Raw genomic sequence first — 18,149 nt, forward strand, 5'->3', positions numbered from 1 at the left:
AAGTAACAAAAGCAAATTTCAGCCAGCAAGCGAAACGGTCAGAAGACTGGCACTACACTATACATGGTTATAATCTGACTCTCCCTCACTCAAATGTGAAACTTTCTTATAAAAAATGTTCTGCGACTATAGAAATGTATCTGCATTCTACTCTGAGCCCATTAAGGTGACTGATAGACTTTAGATTACAGTGACTTGAAAAAAAAATTACTTTTTTAGTATTAAAAAAGACATTCAGAGAAAAGAAAAGGAAAAAACCCACATTTTCAGTAAAAACAGAAGGCAACAGAAGCTTGGAACAAGTGCTTGCCAATAGAAGGATTTCATGCTTTTGTTAATTAAAGGAACAAAGAAAAAACAGTGCAGCAGGCTGTATCCTACATAACAGCTTCTACTAATAAAAAGTAATAGACAATTTCCTGCATTCAATTCTTTTGAATACTATTATACAAGGTAATAGAGTTTTGGAAATGGAAGTCCTAGCAGCCTGTCAGAAAGAGCTTTCTTCCACTTTTTTTTATTAAATGACTAAGTGCAGCAGTCTGTGTCCTATCTCTCCCTCTTGCATCTATTGGATTGTATTATTTTACATTTTGATTGAAATGATGTCACCAGCAGATAAAAGCCTGGCCCAGGCATTGTAATTGAATCAGCCCGAGTTGTTTATTCTAGTGATCTACAGCGATGCTTTCCTTGTCCTAACACAGAATACATAAAAGATCCCCTCTTGTTTAACATGCTACTGATTAGATCTATTTTTTTTAGAAGGAGAAATCAAATTGGGGGGTCGAGAGAGTAAGAACTGGAGTTTGGGGGGAAATTGGAAAAAACAGATGAGAACAGACACCATCTGCAAAACTTTCCATGTGTGACTGAAAGTTTAAATAAATAAATTTCACATGGCATCAGTACCAGATGCAAACAGATTTGATTGACAACATTTAAATGACAGTTAATGGGAACCTGTACATTTTTTGGAAGGTTTTTCATGCTCATTTCCTAAATCACAAGCTCATTCAAGTTTTTATTTAAAAATAATGCTTATCTTGGAAGAAGAAAAATTTTAAATTGCTGGGTTTTTTACTGCTATTAAAAATACAGTGTGTTGGATAATTAAACTATTGTTAATGACATGTTCTGTTTTCAGTTAAAACATTTTATATTTAATAGACTAAAACAACATTTGAATTGAATGTATTAAGGATATCCTGTAATTGGTATTACTGAGAATTACATTTTACAAAATATATAAAAACAGACAGAGGCAAAAATAGAGTTATAAGAACCTTTCATTTGGCAAGTTCTGACAAAATTTACTTACTTGGTAATTATTTTAAGAGAAAGCCTGTCTTTTACGCTAAGCAATGTTTCTTTTTTTTTTTTTTTTGTCATGTCCCCCCCCAGAAGCCTCAGTGACATAAAGAAAAAAAAAATGCACTACTACATGTGTTGTTTACACCTTAAAACAAAACTTCTTCAACAGCATTTTTGGTGGTGGTAGTGGGTTTTTTGTTTGTTGGCTTTTTTTTTTTTTTACTTCTGGGTCTTTCCTCAAAATAAACAATCATATAAGGTAGAGTAGTAGTGCCAAGATGAAAAAAAGCCAAGCCCATCAGGCAATTTGTTGAAATGTTTTTTACTTGAAACCTATGTTATCAATTGTTTGCCTCAAATCTGGAGCTGGAAGCTTATTTGGTTTGTCATGTGGGATTTCTGTATGAGGAGGAAACAAAGATGCAATTTGAGAAAGTATTTTTTTAAATGCATAAATAAATTATTTTAGCACAAATTAAAAATTTTACTTTATGAACAACCACAATTAATAAAATATTGTAATGAAAATGGCTATTAAATAAAATAATGAACAACTTAATTTTGGGAAAGTTTTTAATCTAATTTTTTAAAATATATTAAATAACTGTAAGACTATTTTTCACAACTGAAAATTAAAGCTAGCAAAAAGATTTTTTTAAAGTAGAATAGTAATATATCTACCAGTCTCTATATATACACACCTTAATTTTACTGTTATTTCCTGAACAGTCGCTACAATGTATAAATAAGAAATACATTTCCCATGCCATTTACAGTCTATTTAGCACTCCTAATGGCTGCATTACAAAATTCACTCATAATAATTGCTGATACCTAACAAACAGACCTTTGAGACCTTCAGATTTTTGTAATTTATTTATTGTCCTGAAGGTATCATTATTTGAAAGCATTTGTAAAACATACTTTTTAATATTTCTAGTCAGCGATGAACTTAGAACCGGGAAGCTACAAGATGCACTATTTACATTTATAAATGTGTTTTTTTGGAGTGTATTTTAGTGAATGTATTTTGACTGAAGTTAACCTTTCAACATGCATTTTATAGACCGAGTTGTGTAACACGTTTTTCAGTTGTCTTGGCTTTCAACACTGCTATCCACTTTAAAAGTAATAATTTCATAGAAACTAAACTGAAATACAGAACAAATTAATTCAGATCTGTCATTAAGAATTATAAAACAAACTCACTGCTTTATTTATATACAAATAATCACAGTTGGCCTTGTAGCACAGAGACAAACTGTTCTGTGGCCACGTAGAGAGACCCAGGCTCACCAAAGCACCAATCCATATTCAGTCCCCAGAGCTGCTTAAATATAATTTGCATCACAGAGGTTACACATTTGGTCTCTGGGGAAAAGAAAGAAGAAGAAAAAAAAGTAACAAAAAAAAAGTAAGCAATGTTGATTTAGCCTCCCTTCAATACTCTCCAGCAGCTGCCTCGGGGAATAGCACTCAGAGGAACATCCCAATATGCCATGCTTTTTCTCACCATCACATTACTTTCTTGTTAAAGCATAAGTGGTTGGTACAGGCAAATTGATTTCAACAAAGGAAAACCATTGTGAACATGAACTCCAATATCCAATCCCCCTAAACACAAACAGAGATTTATTTATAATTCAGAGATGCAGAATTAACTTTTTAATAGCAGTTTTCATGATTTCTGGAGTTCCCACTGTGAATTCCTGTGATGCTTGGATGTCTGGCACACAGCCTAATGCCATCAATGGGATTCCCTATTTTAATGGGAGTTGGTTCAGACACTGACAGTAGAAAGGTGTGGAAAAAAGAAACGAAAGCCCATATTTCCATTTATTATTTGTAGTCCGTCTCCTATGAGAGAATTTTCCTGTGAGACTTGCAGCCACAAGCATATTTGATATACCAGTTTTGGACTTCTGCAAGCTTATCAAAATGAAACTAAACTTTCAAACCTATTAAAGCTTGCAAAAAGAAATGTAAGCTGGAAAAGCTTAATGTCAACTGGTGAAAACAGTGACCAGAAAACAGGCAGATGGAAATGGGCGGTGACAGTCAAACAGTAGTTCATATGTCAAAAATGCAGCAAAACTGAGTCTTTAAATATGAGACGGATGATGCACGGGTGTTTGCTTGATTTAAATAATGACATTTTAAGAGTTACTCAAATGCCAGTACTAATCATGTTTAAGCTGGAAAAGGCACAATGGACCCTACACTCTGCCTTCCTCCAGTGCTCCAAGCATGTGAAAGTCATGTGTATAATCAACAGCAAGTTCACATAAGAGAGTAATTTGTTGGGGTTTATTGGTGGGAATGACAAAACTGAGGTCCAGAATAGCAAGGGTTTCAGATTAAATAGTGTGCTTTTAAATTCTGAAAAGATGTTTTAATTTCTTTCTTAAACTAATTCATTCAGGAACTTGAAATGAGTGTGCAGCTTGTATTGGTAGACACATTACTAGTATTTCAGGTCTTTCTTTAATCACAGAACCAGGCTTGAATACAAAAATAAAAAGACTAGCAAGACACTGAAATTTCAAGTATATCCTATCTCTAACCAAGGCATAGAATACAGAAGGAAACTGGGTTTTGATGATAAGAAATGGCAGTTTCCTTGATCAATTGTCTTGTTTTGGATATAAACAATATCTCACAACCTAAACCCAACTCTTTCTAAAGCAGCTCAAATAAGAGACAAGATTTTCAAAAATGTTGTGCCCCAGCAGACTCCTCTGAAGTCAATTATTTAGAAATCTAATTGAGGATACTATCTTTCTTTTGAAAATTCTGATCCAGAAATTTAAATAACTGCCAAGATAGCCAAATACATATAGGTCCTCCTGCTTTTTCTCAGAACTGATACTTCAGCTCTGTTTTGTCTTGTCTTTTAAAAATAATTAGTCCTAGCAGCTATGCAGATCCTTCCTTCATAAAATCAAAACAAAACCAACAAATGTGCTACATTCTTACCATTAAGGAATAATCAGTCTTTAAAGAGTTATTATACACTAAAACAAATGTAGAGATATGAATAATTCTTTGGCTATATATATGCATATATATACACACATGCACACAGACATCAGAAAAGCATAGGGTGCAATTTCCTTCTATATTTTTTATGGAATAAGCTAAAGAGTAATGAATTAGACTGGACAAAATGTGATTGCTTAATAAAATATATTGCAGCTGAGAGAAAAGATGTTTGTGCAGCGTATTTTTTCATCCAAAGAAGTATGAATATAAAAAAAAAGTTTACATGTCATCCTGTTCCATCTTTGCATGTACTTGCTCTTTATCTCTAAAGCAGCATACGTTCCATATGAGAGAGGGGGTTGCCATGGTATCTGCACTTTAAAAAATTGAATAGCAGATCTAAAAGAAGCATAAAATCGATTTAACAAGTTGTCATGTAAGTTACCCTGGCCCATAAGGATGAAGTCTATGCACCTTTTCCTTTATAAAAATGTTTATTTTTTAAAAAAAACTAATTGTAATTTTTTAGTCACAGAGCTAAATACACTGCTTGTCATTAGGTTTGTATCATCAACTTAGAAATCATTTGGGTGTGCACGTGGAAAATATACTTATTTTCAAGCATTTTTTTGCCTTTTCTCTTAAAAAATACAACAAAACACAGTAGTAAAGAAATAACTAAACAGTGATCTTAATACAGAAGGTAAAATGCTGACATATAATCGGAGACAAAAATAAACCTTACTTAAAAATTCATTGCTTTATGAAGTTATTATTCTAAAGAAAAGAGGTTTCAGATAATCACCTTCAAAATGGTCTCTTTTTTTTTACTACTCTGAAGAGAAAGCTTCACAACTATAATTTGGGACTTCTTATAGTCGCAGGCACAAAATAGTCACTCACATTTCTAGTGCTCAGTCTGCAGGGAGGACAGATAGTTCTTGCAACCACAGTGATGTGGTTTCACAGGCAAATGAGAGAAACTGGTTTTCCTCTGGTTTTGGGATCGGGGTTTTTTGGGGGTTTGGGGGTTGTTTTTTTGGTTTTTTTTTGGTTTTTTTAGAGAATAGAGAGAAATATGAATGGAAGTGCAGGATGGGTGGGAGATGACTGTTCCAAAACTATATCCCCTCAACTTCTCTGCAGGATAGGTTACCACCAACTCATTGAGTAAACCAAAGACAGAATCATTACCTCTGCCAAAACACCCGCCTTGGTGGAGTATAGCCTTTGGGAAAAGGTCAATGTTACCTAGCAACTACTAAGAGCCAGTGCCTTTTTATAAATTAACCCCTTCATATGAGGCTTCGGTAGCATCTCGCAACACAAAAGGACTTCCTATTTTCTGCACAAAACACACTAGGAAATTTATTTTCAGTTTCAGTGGGTTCAGCTGTTGAAAGCTGCCTGATGAAATCATAACTGAACCTAGAAATTCTTTTAAGGATTAGAGTTATTCAGTGGAATATATAATCCTAACTATGCTCAAATAGAATTATGCTGATCTCTTGTAAACCCATACAAAAATCAAAGGCTGCTTCACAGAGAGTTTCCAGAATTTTTTATGCCAAGTTTCTACCTCTGTGGCTTGGCTGCAGTTAGGTCCCAGAATGGCAGAGTCATAAAATAAAGACAAGGTGGATGTGCAAGGCAAAGTCACAGAGAAGCCCCAGACATTCCTCCCTCTGCAAGGGGAGCATGCAGACTTATTGACTTGCTCTTCACAGTTTTGAAGATATAGTCCATATTGAAATAGGAGGTGAATGTGACTGAATGTGACTAAGGGAAGCTCTTTGGCTCAAGAATCCCAAATAGCTGACATTTGGAGGATTATGGCACTCAGGGAAAATGCCAGAGCTGTCAAGTAGTGGAAAAGTGAGTCTGTGTTAGGGAATGCAGGCAGACACTGTGCTAAGAGAAACTAAGAAGGGGACAACCTCTCTATCTGCTATTTTGTCACATCCTAGGACTCAGTCATGGCCCATTGGTTGTCTACATTTGCTGTCTCTCAATGAAGCATCTCTAGGTTAACAAACTAGCCCCCAAATTTATACACAGTTCACCTACCAACTAGTGTGTGTAACCTGTGGAACCAGGAGTCTTTCAGACACATCCCTCTATGCCATGACGCACTAGAAGCAGCATCACAAAGCTCCAAGAGATCCAATGGTTGGATCACAGAACAACCATTACTGCAGGCTGTATCAAAAAGCACAAATATGCTGCTTTTTAGACACAGTCACTATCTGGATACCTCCTCTGTTATTTTCAGAGAGATTAATATGAGATAGAAACATTATGCTGAAGTTGGGTGAGAAGCTGAGTTACCTTTTTTGCTTCTTACAACCTGCTGAGTAGCAAAGATTTACTTAGTCAGAGACCTGTAAGACCAGTTAATGTCTTCAATACTTCATGTAGAAAATGAGGAAAGTATAATTAACATCCACCTTCTAGAACACCATACTTATGCAACACCTAATGTGTTCTATTGGATTTAAATCCAATGTCTTAACCCAAGAGTTCTCAGCCTCTCTCTGCCTGCAGTCTGTAACCTAATTTATGGTACAAAAATAAAATCTTGCCCAGCTATTCTCTAGCCAGCAGTAAAACTCACTTAACTTTTAATCCTAGTTCTAACTCAGTGAGAAAAATGTCTAGTTGGCTAAATAAAAAGTTAAGATCTTTTCGTGATGTGAGTTCAGGACAACAGGTTCATCTCTACATCACACAGTGTTTTGAAAAAGTACATATGTAAGAGTAATAATATATTTCAGACAGAAAAGCCAATTGTATTGATTTTGCACACTCCATTTTACACATAATGTCCTTTCCAGGAAAAGGCAGCTAAACAGCAGCGTTCATACCCATTTTGCAAGATCATAAATAGTTGGCTTGACAGCAGATGCACACTTGCCATCAATTGAACAAACACATCGCAGCAGACTAGTCGTGCATTCTGCTACTTGCCCACAAACGGATAAGTGGGTCAAGCAGATGAGGGCATATGCAGACAAGAAGGGTCTCTGAAGTGTGGGAAAGAAAAAAGCCGAGGACACTAATCTTTAGGAAGCCACATTCCACCAGAGCTATCGTTTATGGAAAAAATTGATACAATTTTATTTCTTTTTAAGGAAATCTAGAAACATTACCTAAAACCATGACTTCAAGAATACATTTAAACCCAACTATGCCGCTCAAAACATGGCAAACTCATGATGAAATCTGTAAAAGATGGCAACCTCAATTAACACGCATTCAAGGAATGCAACATTCTAGAGGAAGTGCCTTTGACTTAAATGGCATTTCATATTTCATTTTCCATATTATTCTTAGTCTAATATTTTATTTGCATTTTTTATTACTTTGGACTCAGCTGTCCGTAATAATACCCCCATCTTTCTACCAACTCAGAACAATTTATTTTGTATCCAGTAAGGCATTAAGCATTTCAGTCCAACACACACTACACACAATAGGTTTGTCAGCAAAGGACTGTCCATTTGACTAGTGTCAAGTCCCACAGTCTTCACTGCTTCTTAATAACCTGATTAATTTTAGGTTATCTACATTCCTCATCACCATTCTGCTGCTTTTTCAGGAAGAAAACGTATGGAGTACCACCATAACTAATGTCAGGATTTTCTTCTTAAGAGGTTTGATAAATTGTCTAAATATATATGTGCTTTGAGTTACAGGACTCATTAAAAAATAATCCTTTTTTAAGGCTGAGAACCATAATTAGATCAGGATTCGTGTCTGTCAAGTTGCCTTTTCTATATCACCAGATTAGGAGTTTAATACATAATACATGATAGACTCCAGGCCTTCTCCAGAGCCACTCTGGGTTGGATCCATGAAGCGGGTAAGGGTAGAATTTATTTCAACTAATCTTTGAGGCCTACAGAGTAGTTGTCAACATCTGAACTACTAATTTCTTATTTTTCATAGCCAATGGATGAAAAGGCACTTCTGGGATACAGATCACCTTATCCAAATGTAGATGCTTTAGCTGGGTAAGAGGAGGGCAGCCTTGGTGTGCTCACTGGCTGTAAAGGGGTTCTAGATGACTCACCCAGGTATGGAAGGCCAAATCTGAAGTTAGGTTGAACCAGTCACATCCCGAGGGCTCAAAGGTGCCTATCTGCAGGTCATTCTCTGGACATTATCTGTAGCTACTTTTGTCTTGAGACAAAAGCTCTGTGTCTACCTTGTAAGCCTAGCAGGAATCAAATGTGACGTTATCTTTTGCATACTTCATATAATAGTTGGGTTCTGGTTTGGTCAGCCTCCAGACATAGCAGATCAAACCTCCACAAAAGTCAACTGAAGTACAGCACAGGTCCTAATCCTGCTGCTTTTTCAAAAGGATGTATAAAGATATTTTCAGAAGATAGAATTCAGTTAACCTTTTTAAAATGTCTGTCTTAGAGAAACAGAGCATATATACACATATTTATATACATACGCACACATACATATATATGCACACATACATATATATGCATGTGTGATGTAAGCCAGTAAATTAACATTACAGACACAGAACCAGAATTTAGAAATAGCAGAATTAAACTTACAAATCTACACGATTTTGGGAATGTTTAAGTATTTGTATACGTCTTCCAGTCCTTAGTTGAAATCCTAGCACAACAGAATTTGATCACATTTTCATTAATTTTTTGGGTGTAATTTATCCTTAAATATCTTAGTTGCTATAAATATGCAACATGCTTTGTTTTTTGCCCTGCCTACCTACTTCTCTGTAGTTTTGGTTTGCGCTGCTGTTACTTTTCTCACTCTCCCATACCAATGTTGTGACTTCTCTCTTATTCTGTGTCCCTCCCCTTGGCAGGCCAGTCAAACAGAAATAACAAGAAAATTTTGAGAACAGAAAAGAACAATTAAAAATATGTATCACAAGCGTTTCCTTTAAACTATTTCTTGTGAAAATGCTGATTATGCATAAGCAGCTCTTTGTGTCAAAGTATAACATCGCATGAATGTCTCCTATACTGGAAAGGAACAAAAGCTTACTGAGCTGCTAAAATACCATTGTGAACATTGCGAACCTGCTGTTTTGTTCTGAGAGCTTACATCCTAATTACAGCATTTTTCTTTTTTCTTTATTTAAGAGTCTTTTTTTATCGCAGTGTGGACTGGACATAAACATTCCTTTGGATCCTATGTGTAAATAATGAAAACATAAAAACTATGGATTTTTCCCCCATCAAGCAGGTTAATAGTTTAATTGTATACGGTTATTCTTACATTAAAAGCTGCATACCTGGCAAGCTTTATCGGGTAACAGGGACTTTTAAATGTGCCAATGTTTCTACAGAAGTAACGCGGGTCAATTGCAAAAGGGATAACCATAATGATTAAATCATTAAAATTTTGTCTATGCTTCACAGAGCATAGAGAAAATTAACTTCCCACCAACCTCATTTTTCTGCTGAACATGAAATAATGATTTTCTGCCAGTATAATTACAAAGCTAACATCTGATAGAGTCAGCATCCAGGGGGGATTATCACATGCATGAGTATTAGACCTCATTACCAGCTTGACTGCAAAATTATTACATCTTGTAATTGGATGGTGAGATTTATATACAGATTGGCTGGGTTCTCTGTAAGATTGTAATTACAAGCTTCGTTGGTTCGCTACTTATCACACGGTGCAGGAGGAGGCAAAAACAAGCAGAGGAAAGACCATTTCATTAAGCCATAACCCTATCAAGGGAGGAGCACTGTAACATCCCTGTATTTATTAGGCCAAACAGAGCTGTTTGCAGAAGGGGAGGCCATTTATTACCGCCTGACAAATGGGATTTCATTTATTTAACCTCGGTGATCTATTTCAGTAAAATGTACAAACGAGCCATCCATTTTATGATTCCGGAGTCAACGCCTCAATTATCTAAAGGCTAACTGACTGTTAAAGCACCCATCTGCTAGGATGAATTCATTGATTTAATTTGCTTCATGTTACTGAATGATTCTTAGCAGACAGGGAGGGGAAGGAAAGGGAAGGGAAGGGAAGGAAGGGGGCAGCCGGTGGTTTAGGAGAACGCATCAGAGTGATTCAGCATGCGGGTGTCTGTCTGCATGCGTGTGTGCGCGCGCGCGCCTGGCTTTTTTAATCCTTCAGCACAATAGAAGAAGGCGATCAATAGCAGCTTAAATTTTATGAGACAAGAAGTTAAGTTGTTCAGCTCGAGCCAAAACACCTTTGTTCTACCATAACAAGTAATCTCTGTGGCAGAATTAATATTGACAAGCTGGCTTCTTTGTAGCTAATTTTGTGGGTGCCTGAGCCAATCAGGAGCCTTGCAGTAATAGAGTTGTTATTAGAGTTCATTATAAAAGCTGTGGATCAATGGCTACACTTGGAGGGAGAGGACATGCTGCAGCAGAATGCATATGTATGCTCAAGGAAATTAAATCCTTTTAATGTCCTTGTAATAATTTATTCTGTAGTTCTCTTTGACTTTAAAAAAAGAAATCTTTCAAAAACAAAATTAAAAATGTTCCCTTGTGAGGCTTTTAATTTTATCATAACACTGAAACTGATAGGAAGAAAAGTAGGATTTTATGGGTGGGGAAATTCAGGGAGACCTTGTTACCCAGCTCTGAGTTTTATCAGAACTGGTTTTCGTATGGAAAATGCCACCACTCCCATTTTATCCGAATCACACAGGCTGGTTTGTTGAAAGCTTAAGCTACTGTGAACGTAGCATTGATATATTTTAAGCCACCCCTTTTCTCCTGCCTCCCTAAACCATCTGCCTCATTAAATCTGATTTTTAGTTTTTTTTCTTTGATGGGGTGTCATTTTGTAGAAAACATCTTTACATTCAAGGAGAAGTCACAAATAGCACGCTAAAGCTTTTCTTCCGTGTTTCTAGGGAGGAATGACCTGTATGCTGTAAGTGAGTTAGCACTTTCAGCAAGCTGACAAGGAGTTCACAGAACACAGCTCTTTGTAAAAGGTTGCCTCTTTCAGCTGTAAAAGGGCCCTCCTTGATCTAAGTGTTCCCAGAGTAATAATCCATTTCTCTTGTGGCAGGCTCCAGCTCATGCTATAATCTTTCCCACAAGCTCCGAATCAGTACAAGAAAGCTGTTTACTGGACAATTTTCCCTGCATCTCAATGTCAAATGATACTGCATTAAAATGTGAGAACATCACACTCTAAGAAAGGCAGGAGGATCAAAGGGAACCCTCACAGTGAGTGAGTTGAGACAAATTAGCATCTTTTGGTCATGGTTTCCTAGATATAATAATATGGCATTTCAGGGCCATAAGTTGTTTGCTTTGCTTCCTCCCCTTTCTTTCACCATAAAAATAGCCATTTATTTTTTCCATCTCCCTATGTTTGTCTCTGCCAAAAAAATTGAATCACTTTCAACTGATGCAATTAAACAGGGTAAGTCCCTTGTGTAGACACTGTTGTTTCAATACCAGTGGATATCATTGTCAATATAAGAGACCCTTCCACAAAAAATAAGGCCATCAAATATGAGCACTTTTCTGTCTGATTTTCTTTTTCAATTATCACATTTTTCCCAAGGATTGACAAACATTTCCATTTTCTCATTTCTTTCTTTTTTTTTTTCTCTAGACATTTGTCTTAAAACAGATTCCTGCTGTTTAGCACGGTAACAGAAAATATTCTGAGAAAGAAAATCTGGGAATCAAAGAAAACTTGCCATCACTTTTTCCGCCCACTTTTTCTTCCACTCTCCCCTTCCAGCTGGAAGAAAGTAGCTGCATAATACCTGAAATCAGTGACAGGAGACATTGAAACTGAGGAAAAAAAGTCAAAATACAGACTATGTAGCAAGCCAAAAAACTCAGGAAGAATAATTTTGTGTTAATCAGAAAGTTTTGAACTGGACAATTTATTTCTTTTCTATAATAAATTTCAGAATTTGAACTGAATACCTTGATTGGCATTTTGTTTTGAAAAAGACTGAAAGGGGAAATGTGGCATATCCCCTTTTCCCCCAATTCAAATACATAATTTTTCCAACCATCCTCTGCCAGTTTTCTCCTTTGTTCATGACAACTTACTTCTAATAGTGGAAAAGTGTCAACATAAACTTATCTGTGATTTTTATGTCTCGTCAGGCTGTTCTCTGACATTCATGTCCGTCCCAGGATGCTTCTGAGGGGTGAGTCTCAGCCTTGACAATTTCATTGTTCTTTGGCGTTTGTTATTTGTCCAGTATGGAAAGGCTGTAAGGAAAGGGAAAAAAAAAAAGAGAATTGGTCAATGAAAAATTCTGTGTCTCAGAGGTCAAAAGGAGTTTCCATACAATTAAAATTATTGCTAAATGACCAAGATCCTGCAACAATGCTGAGAACAAATAGCAAAAGACTTTTCAGCCACATAAGAAAAAGTAAAGTCAAATCACAATGAGGTTGACACAGAGATTATGGGCAATCTGGATATGGCTCCAAAATTAAGTTATTACCATCCTTACTGAAAATGGAGAGAAAATACCATCTCTAAAGGTAAGTGCAAGACAGCTACTGAGAATGCAAATCAGAGATTCTTTTACCAAATTATTACTTATTCAATATACATTACTTCTAGTAGACCATCCTTGAATTTTTTTAGCATAGTGCTGCAAGTGCTCTGTGGTCAGGCCAGCCATGAACTACACAGAGCTGACCTGTGGGAAGCCCAGTACAGCAATTGTAAAATTATTATTGGGATTTCTCCCATGCGTCTGCCCTCATCAATTAATTTGTCAGGCCCCCAGCCAGACCTTCTTCTTAGTGTTGGCCTGAAGTCCCTTAGCACACTAAATTTCTTCTTGCAACATGTTTTGGGCCACTCCATGCTAGTGTAACACAAACATAGAAATAATAACAAATTATCTTTAGTTTTACATTTCCCTGCTACCAGATTTCACTTCTTTGAAACACTATTAGTCACTCATTATTTTTATTCTCCTAATTTACAGCATTTTAAAGTTTGGAAATTATTGTGCTCTTTTTCTGCTTGATGAAGCACACAAGATCTCTTTTGCCATGAATCCCTGATCACTGACTTCAAAAGTTACTTCTATATCTCATCTCAATCCATTATAATTTCTAGTAACCTATCCACAGGTGAAATCCCTCCAGCATGAAGATCAGTCTCTAATTCTCCTTGATTTCAGGGGAGAGAGAATTTCATGTTGCACATCTGATGCTCTGCCACAGCACTTCATTTTACTGATGTCACTCCAATAATTTCACAGGGCCAGATTTACACTAGACTAGAAGCAAAGAACAATCAGACCACCGTGTTAAACCATTCATTCCTAGAAGAGGTGCTTTCTTTGCCACAGGTTTACCCTTTGTGGAGATTAAATAGATTGGGCAGTTGTTGTATTTGCTAAACTCTCGTCATAAGGAGAAAGGTAGTAACATTTAAGCGGCTGCTCTGAGTGACTGAATATCCCATAATACTACTACTATAGCAGCAACTTTAGAACATACACTTGAGTTCCCAAGTGCAATTGGAATTTCCTTCTTTGGAGTTTCTGTCTGCTTTCTGAAAATATTTTGAACAGCATTAGTTGGCAGAGGGGGTAGACGGGGGAAAGCTATTCATAAGAACACACATTTTTCAGCGATATTGCTCACAATTAACTCAACAAACCATTAAGCATAACTGCATGTTACATATGCAGCTACAGTAAAAGGCATCTACATTTCAAGTTTTAAAGCTACTTGTCCTTTTGCCTTATACCTCAAAACAGGCCTGAGGCAGGAATGTATTGCAGTATAAATACATGCCTCAGAGCATGCTATTCTTTAGTAAAATGTGTGTTGTAATGAGATAACACTGCACCTCTAGTAGTTCACCATATCCTGAAGGCCTACAGTTATCTCATTATGAAGTCGGTTCAGTCATGTCTTATTGACCAATTCAGTTATTTTTTTATTTACAAATTTTCACGATGACTCGACTGTCCATAGACAAACCAAAAGAAGATATGTTCAGTGCCAGTAGCTTGGTGTTGAAAGGCTGACTATAAATTTCAGTACAAGTGGCAACATTTCCACGAACTTTCATGAGAATAGCATATATGCCAACATATTTTTGAAATAACTGTTTTTCTCTTTTGCAAACTCATACTCTATCTAACCTACATACATTAAGATCAGAAGCATTTCAGAAATTGAATATGTTCACAACTCAGAAGATACATTTGTCAGAAAAAAAAAGAATCAAACAATGTAGTCATGGTAACCTGTAATTAAAGATCAGATCCAAAAGCTGTTGACAAAACTGGTATCTACCATACACACATTCTCTCTCATATTTTTAGAAATAAATTCTGAAGAAAAGTTGTATCCAAAACCAGAGTTTTCTTTCTAGTAAGTGTGGATAAGGGTTATTTAAAGCAGAACAGAGAACAGCAAGAGCTGGGCCAAAGGGAAAAGGGAACCTAGGTGAGATTTTCTAGCACCCTGTCCAGTCGCATCTTGAAAACCTCCAGTGATGGGGACCCTACCACATCCCTGGGGAAGTTGTTCCAGTGATTGATTGTTCTCACTCTGAAAATTTTCTTTCTTATACCAAGATGAAACCTCTCCTGGTACAACTTGTACCTGTTGACCCTTGTCCTCTCCAAGTGGCTCCTTCTGCACAGAGAGCCTCCTCTTTGTAGTCACCCTTTAAGTACTGAAATACTGTGATGAGGTCCCCTGTGAGCTCTTTCTTCTCCAGGGTGAAAAGACCTCACTCCTTCATTTTTTCCTCATAGGGAAAGTTCTCCAGCCCCTTCATCATCTTCATGGCCCTCCTTTGGTAATGAGATTGAATATTTTTGTTATCACTTACTATGCCTCATACCTAGAAAAAACAGATAGATATAATGTTTGGGAAGGACAAACTGGTAGTTCAAGTCACCGTTGTACCACCTGGTAACTCCACATCTGCCTAGTAATGACTTTGCTAACGGACAGGAAAAGCACCCTAACCAGGACAAGAATCAGATAAGGATTAGATTTGCTCTGATAACCAAGAGATTTAAGATCCCAACTCCATTTTCATCAAAAGAACTAGAATGTCAGTTGGGCATTCAGGCACTACCATGTCTTGTAATAATGACAATGACACACTCATCAGTCCCCTGAGCTATCCATGTGTGTGCTTTAGGCTTTGCTTTAACTACCCTGGGTGAGGAAAAGACTCTGAAGGTGTGACATCATTTAAGCCCAGAGGGCAGCTGAACACCAGCAGTCGCTCACTCACCTTTTCCCCTTCAGGGATGGACAGGAGAAAATAAAACAAAAGGCTTGGGATGGAGATGAGGACAGAGAGGGATGACTTAACAATTATGGTCACAGGCAAAAGACAGACTCGATTGGGGAAGAAAAAGAACATCAATTTAATTTGAACATCACCACCACCACCACTAATTTACCAGTCAGAGTAGGACAGTGAGAAATGCAACCACATTTTTAAAAAAACACCTTTTCCCTGCCCCTCTCTTCTTCCCAGGCTCAGCTTTGCTCCCAATTTCTCTACCTTCTCCTCCCCAGCAGTGCCAGGGATGGGGGTTGCAGTCCATTAATCACAGGTTGTTTCTGCTGCTCCTTTCTCCTCAGGGGAAGGACTTCTCACATTCTTCCCTTGCTCCAGCGCGGGGTGCTTCTCATTGGAGACAGTCCACAAACTTCTTCAACATGAGTCCTTCCCACAGCTGCAGCTCTTCACAAACTGCTCCAGCGTGTGTTCCCACCGCAGGCTGCAGTCCTCCCAGGAACAGACTGCTCCATCACAGACTTCCCTCAGAGTCCCAGCCTTCTTCAGGCACAGCCACCTGCTCCCGTGTGGGGTCCTCCACGGGCTGCAGGTGGGCATCTGCTCCACTGGTGACCTCCATGGGCTGCAGGGGCACAGCCTGTCCTCTCACCACGGGCTGCAAGGGGGTTTCTGCTCTGGCACACTTCCCCTCCCTTCTCCTTCTTTCTTCCACTAACCTCAGTGTTCACATAGGTGTCCTCCTCGCAACTCCTCCTCACAACTCCACTCCTCCTCTCAGGTTCCCCCTTCTTAAATACGTTATCACAGAGGCACAGCCACTGTCACTAATTGGTTTGACCTTGGCCAGAGGCCAGTCGGACTTGGAGCTGGGGGAGCTTCGAGAATCTTCTCACAGGAGACACCTCTGTAGTCCCCTCCCCCACTACCAAAAACTTGTCATGCACAAACCCAACACAAGATGGCATCTTGCAGACTTGCAAAACTACCTGGTTGTTGACCAAGAAAAGTACTGCTCTAGATCTAGCTAATTATTAAGAATGTGATTTCTATAATCTAGTAAAACATAAGGATTATTTTATTTAAGGACACTTTCCTTCACCTGATTATGAGGACATGATAAACACACTGATTTTAATGTCACAGTAATATTAATAAATCATTTATTAGCACTTTGGTAGAAAATTGATATTCTGGGTCATGCATGTAAAAATAATATTTTAAATAAAGTCTGTAATACTGGTAATGAATGCTCAAGTGTTCTTAGAAGTGACGTCATATGAACAACTCATATCACAAGACTAATAAGAGACTAGAATAATTTTGTGTAACATATAAAAAGCTCTTTTCTCATTTGCACAAAACCAAAATGGGCAAATGTCAGGAACACACAAGGACATAAGGAAAGTATTTTTGAGTAAAAACTGGTAAACTCAGGCTTCTGCTGCTTTTGCTATCATCTACAGAATTGTACATTTTTTGAAACAATAGGGGGTCGTTACTTTAAGGATTATGAAAACACTACAGAACTAACAAAGGGCTTGCTCATCAGTATCTTCCTTCATTTTCCGTACTTTATTTTTCTCAGTGCAATTTTTCATTAATATCCTTTCTAACAGTAAATGCCAAAATTAAATTAGAGTCATCATGCTAACAGTCTTTGAGATGAAGAAAAAGATCAATCCCAACTACCATTGTTTCTCATTTTGACAAAAAGACATTCATTTAACACTTTTAAGTCAGATGGTTCTAAACAGCAAGTTCTTCAAAGACACTTTTCACCATTTCTTGTTTGCATACTAGCCCTGACAACTGTGATCTCAAAGAAACCATCAGTGTTCATTCACAGCCAGAAGCCCTTTAGCACTTCTTTTTCCTGAAGATAAACACCCGGCGTGGACAGGGGTAAAATTAGTGACAAATTCTGCCAAAAACATATGATTTGGAAGACATGCTTAGAATCAGGGTCAGTACTTGGGCAACATCCCTCTCTTCCCCAGCTTTCCACAAGCTAAGATTTATCAAGCAACAAAGCAGTATTCTTTGGTTTGTTCCTCTTCTATCTGTGATTTCCTAGGTCTCTCAATCAAGTACAGGGCAGTCGTAGGACTATTTAACTTCCAAAATCAGACAAGAAAAAAACGAGTGCATGTTGGCCATCTGGCCTCTGCAGTACTGTGGATCACTGGTGGGGACCAAACTTTTTCTATGTCATTAATACCTTCTTTAAGCATAAGAGAGCCCCATCTCCTGCTGGAAGTATGATTTGTATCCCATTAACAAAACTACCCATTTCAGCCAAACAAAATGAAGTTACAACTTTGGAGAGAATCTGGTATATTTGGCTGAATAAAGTAATTACAATAATATTATTACTTAATTATAGTAGTTATTGGGTGGGAAGGGCATGGGAACCTATTGTTTCTAGCTCTCAGATAAACATTTAAGTCGGTAGCCTGCAGTGCTGTGCTCCCCTGTAGGCACAACAATGTTGAAATCTACTGTTCACAGCAGAGCATCTTCAACAAGAGACCAGGGAGCACTCACCTTGGAATATCCTACATCTCACCAGTGAAGATGTT

At 37.5% G+C, this 18,149-nt stretch overlaps 1 long non-coding RNA gene across 4 annotated transcripts in view; it reads right to left on the reverse strand.

Moving 5' to 3' along the window:
• LOC141923333 (uncharacterized) overlaps positions 1–18,149 on the reverse strand; it is a 177,627-nt gene that overhangs the window by 15,944 nt on the left and 143,534 nt on the right. For all 4 annotated transcript variants that reach the window (XR_012623262.1, XR_012623263.1, XR_012623265.1 and 1 more), the window contains one exon: positions 12,372–12,536. This is a non-coding gene — a long non-coding RNA (uncharacterized LOC141923333). The remainder of the gene's footprint in view (positions 1–12,371; positions 12,537–18,149) is intronic.

The sequence above is a fragment of the Strix aluco genome, chromosome 1 (assembly GCF_031877795.1).
Source record: "Strix aluco isolate bStrAlu1 chromosome 1, bStrAlu1.hap1, whole genome shotgun sequence".
NCBI lineage: Eukaryota > Metazoa > Chordata > Aves > Strigiformes > Strigidae > Strix > Strix aluco.